Raw genomic sequence first — 5,000 nt, 5'->3', positions numbered from 1 at the left:
GATATTTTCTGGACTTTGTGTTTCTCGGCAAGGCTCTTCTGAATATTCACATTAAACATTTTAATAAATAATGTAAAACCTCCTCAGGCCTCAGAGGGTGAAATGTGTGAAGTCTGGAGAACGTGAACAATCACCCAGCGATCGTAAATCCAGTCGATAAAGTTTAACTAGAACCGACTTGATGCCACGACCACACAAAATGCTCCTCTCTGATTGGCTGGCAGGTTTGTTTGAGCCGTGACATGTCATCAATGAGCCAGAGTTCACTCCAAGGTTCTGTGGCACCTCCTAACCAAAGCCACCGTGACAGCAGACACTGCTCTCTGATTGGCTGGCAGGAGTTAGATGAATGACCAGAGTCCAGAGTTTAACCCAGGTGTGCTGACCTGCAGGTCACCATAGCAACCAGGCGGATGCTGGTCTACACACACGCCCACATGGTTATTAATCTGTTTCCATGATCATAAAGAACAGACATAAAATCATCAACCATTAACAGAGATCAGCTCCGAGCAATGATTCACTGAGAGGAGGTGACTGCTCTGCTCAGACCGAAGAGAAACTCAAGAAGCAAACGACAAAGAGACAAACCAGTGACCGACAATCGTTCTACAGCTGGAGGGATTTCTGTAACACAACTACCTCCTCTCACAACACAAACTCTCATTTGAACTCATTCAGGTGAAAAACTGGTGACGACAAAATCACAAGTTTCTGAAAATCCATGAAAATGGTTTTATAAGAGAATAGGGAAATATGGACTGTGTGTTTGTGTGCATGAGTGTGTGTGTGTGTGTGTATGTGTGTGTTTGTGTGTGTGCGTGTGTGTGTGGTGAACTAGGAGCTGTTGTTGTTCATGTTGTTGTTTTCAGTCTCACCAGCTCAGGACATTCAGGACATTCCTTAGTGTCCATATATATATATATATATATTTATATGGACACTAAGGAAGACACACACACACACACACACACACTTGTGCGCGGCTCGCAGGGCAAAGTGGGAAGTGATTCAGCCGTGCTGGTTCCATAAATACCCAGCAGCCCCGGCGGCACTCACACACAATCTGTTTTCTTCAAGAGGGTCGCGGGGCATCGCGGAAGCTCCGGGACACAAACAATGGAGCGGAAGAGACAGCGATAGTGAGACGTGCCGGGGCGAGGACGCCGGGTCACTCTGCTCGCCGCTGTGGGTGTGGTCCAACCGTGACCTCCTGGACACCAGCACCGGGCTGGTGGAGGACGAGCCTTTGAGACAGACCTGTGAACCAGGAGTCTTCACACTGGGAGACACCTCCACCCGAGGACGTGGACGCATGAGACAGACACTGAGTGAGGTGACGGGACAGGTGCATTCTGGGATTTTGTTCACGTCGGACATGAGTGTTCTTCAACACGGTCAGATGATGACAGAGGACAATAAGATACATGACGTCACGTTAGATTCCAGGTGATGTCACATGTCATGTGACATCAGGAGAGCAGCTCCCACAGAGGTGGAGCTTCAGACTCTCAGCTCAGTGTGAGGAGAGAGAGAAACTCAACCCGGTTCCTGGTGAAAACACTGTTTCATTTACTAGATCCAGATTTTAATGTGGATCAAATTACACAAGCTCATAAATAGGAGCCTCGAAAAGGTCGGATTTAATCCAGATTCATGAATTATTCTGGAAAAAAACAATCCAACTTCCTCTGGTTCAGCAGCTTTCACGTGAACCTGCTAATAAACGAATAGAAGGTGTAAAACTCTTCAGACTGAACGACTTTGTTCTGATGTTTGATTGGAAGATGACACAATGAAACGTCAGAGGTCAGAGGTCAGATTTGAGGGTCTTGACCTTCTATGTCCAGTGCCCTGAGATAATGTGTATTAGGATTTGTTGCTATACAAATCAATTCAAATTGAGGATTCATCTTCACAGATACGAGCTGTGGTTTGTTCCCTCACTTCAGAATTCATCTGCTGAACGTTGTGAGTTTGATTCCGAACTTTAATCGTGTGGAGAGAAACATTTAGAAAACAAATATCTCATATTGTTAAAAGTGTAAAGTCGTACACAAACAAATCTGTCTCTTTGACGCCACCTACAGGTCGTAATGTAGTTCACAGGAATGTGACCACCAATCAGAACAGAGGGAGCTCCATCACTTCTCATGCTCTTTGGGTTTTCCACGTAGCGGAGTTGGACATGTGTCAGCACGGGGGGGGGGGGGGGGGGGGCACGTTGACATGTTCAACACGTTTGTTTGGCGTCAAACACAAAGAGAGAAAAGACATGGTTCCCTGTGAGTCACCGGTCTGAGGATGAACTGGAACCGGTCCAATCCGGCTGCAGGTGAACAGGAGGAGCTTGTGAAGGTGAAGAGGTGGAGACACTTCTCGTAACACAAACAGGAAGGACACAAGCCTTGACCCCGGTGTGGGTGCGTCTGATGACTAATGGTTGTATAGATAATCAGCTGATGTGTGTTTGCTGCAGGAAACAGAGAGGACAGTCCAAAATAAAAGCATCATTTCAGAAAGGAGCTGACAGCTGATCGCCCACTTCCTGTTCACACGTTATCCTCCTGTCCTGTTTGTCTGTTTGAAACTGACGCCGACAAACTGAAACCACAACGATCACAGAAGCTAACGACATTTAGCGCAGAGCAAAACAGAAGTTTGCAAAATAAACTGAAGAATCCTTAGTTTGATCAAATATTATATAAAGTGAAATCTTCAGTTCCAGTTCTTTACGTCTGCAGATCGTCTTTTTCATCAGACCGAACAGAAACAAACTGAAATACATATTTTCTGGAAGAACTTGTTCCAGAGGATTTGATATCAGATCAGACTGATCAGACTCAGGGCGGCGAGTCTTTCCAGTGAAGAACCCTCAGAGTAGATGATTGATGAAAGCCGAGCTGCTCTGATAAGAAAGAAGCCAAGTGGCTCCAAAGTCCCATCAGCCACCTCTGCAGCGTCTCGCCTGTCTGGGTGGACCTGATCCCAGACCAGGGATCATCCATTTCAAAGGGCTGTGGCATCATGAGGCTGAGCAGCAGCTTGGAGGAGGCGACTGAAACCGAACACGTCAAAACATACGAATTTCATCTCTGAAAACGATCAGGAGCCGTTCAGCAGAGAAAGACATGAACCTTATTAACATGTTGATTCATCTTCTGTCACAATAAATAACTCAGATGTATCAGACACGACTGTGAAAGAATAGAAACAGACTCATGATCTCACGACAGGAGGTTCAGACTGAGTCTGATCAGGAGTCTCATCATGAACTCATCAAACATGTGCTTTTGTTTTGAAATTCCCTGGAACATCTCAACACGTCAGTCTCCTCTGTGGGACGGAGGCGTCATGTCTTCAGGAACGACTTCCTGAGGACATTCACTGAGCCGTGGGTCAAGGTCACCGTGACCTCGTGAAAAACTTCACGGCCGAGGCCATGGAGCTGATTCTTCTTCTCCTCGGTGCTTCTGAGAGTTTGTTTGTTTAGCTGTGACGAGCAGATGTTTCAGATTCAGGACACGAGGACGAACCTCCCGGTGAAATCCAGTCATCACAGCAGCTTACGAGCGTTTGCCTGCAGGGACGAGACGTCCTGGACGTGGACGGACGATGTGCCGACACGTCACTCAGAGACATTCGATCTCCACCAGTTTGTCCGAAGGTCATTTCAGATCCGATCCGCTCGGAGGTCACGGTTACCCACAATGCATCTGTCTTTCATTAAGTTAAACCCGTGCGGCTCCGCAGAATTTGTGAGGGAGAACAGCTGTTCAGAAAAATGTAAGCGTCTCCTCCCTGAAGACGGAGAACGTGGTGAAGAGCAGCGGAGACAGGAAGGAGGTGACGGAGAGCGAGGCCGAGCGACTTCAGGAGGAGCGAGCGTCAGGACGAAGACACAACGGAGACACAATGAATTAACACAAAGAGGAGATGAAGAAATGAGCAAGAAAATGAGCCAAAACAAAACGTACCATGAAGAAACAATAAATAAATGACAAACAAACAAGAAACTGCAAAGAAACAAACAACTTGAACGATAAATAAATGAAGCTGAACTTTAAATGAGTTTAAATTTGGTCTCAAACTGTTTTCACCTGATGTGAATCTGTTTCAAATCGTTAAATGTTTCTCAGAGATGCTTCCTGTCTGAGTTTTAACAACGTTCAAGTTCCTTAAACATCTTTTATATATTAACGAGTTGAATGTTCATTTGTGTTTATTTATACGACTGATGAGGCTCGCATTGAAAAGTGTTTCCACTGGAGATGAAGCAGAGTCGCAGGTTGTGGGAGGAGTTTCAATTTAAATCAACTCAGGTCACAGACACAGAGGTCAAAGTTCAAGCAGCACAGAGGTCAGTTCAGACAGAAGAAGAAGCTTTTTCACTTTCACGTCAGCAGGTGAAAACACATGGGGGGGGTGTTCATTCATTCACTCACTCATGTGGTAGGACAGTGAAGAACAAGAAGAGTGACTCTGATCACTGGGTTCACGTCTGTCGCAGCTTTAACAGGGAAACCACCGACTCAGCAGCCGGTGTCATGTGTCTGAACGCAGACATGTCGGACAAACCGCTCTGCTGCAGGACAACCCCTGAGAGGACGAGGACAGACCCTGAGAGGACGAGGACAGACCCTGAGAGGACGAGGACAGAGCCTGAGAGGACGAGGACAGACCCTGAGAGGACGAGGACAAACCCTGAGAGGACGAGGACAAACCCTGAGAGGACAACCCAGACCCTGAGAGGACGAGGACAGACCCTGAGAGGACGAGGACAGACCCTGAGAGGACGAGGACAGACCCTGAGAGGACGAGGACAGACCCTGAGAGGACGAGGACAGACCCTGAGAGGACGAGGACAGACCCTGAGAGGACAACACAAACCCTGAGAGGACGAGGACAGACCCTGAGAGGACGAGGACAGACCCTGAGAGGACGAGGACAGACCCTGAGAGGACGAGGACAGACCCTGAGAGGACGAGGACAGACCCTGA

The 5,000-nt window shown here is 47.4% G+C and overlaps 1 protein-coding gene across 2 annotated transcripts in view; it reads right to left on the bottom strand.

The window, feature by feature from the left end:
* exoc3l2b (exocyst complex component 3-like 2b) overlaps positions 1-5,000 on the bottom strand; it is a 26,601-nt gene that overhangs the window by 17,199 nt on the left and 4,402 nt on the right. The gene's annotated exons all lie outside the window — the stretch shown is intronic.

Source organism: Platichthys flesus, chromosome 4, assembly GCF_949316205.1.
Source record: "Platichthys flesus chromosome 4, fPlaFle2.1, whole genome shotgun sequence".
NCBI lineage: Eukaryota > Metazoa > Chordata > Actinopteri > Pleuronectiformes > Pleuronectidae > Platichthys > Platichthys flesus.
Note: the sequence above shows the minus strand (reverse complement) of the source record. Positions and strands in the feature narration are given on the sequence as shown.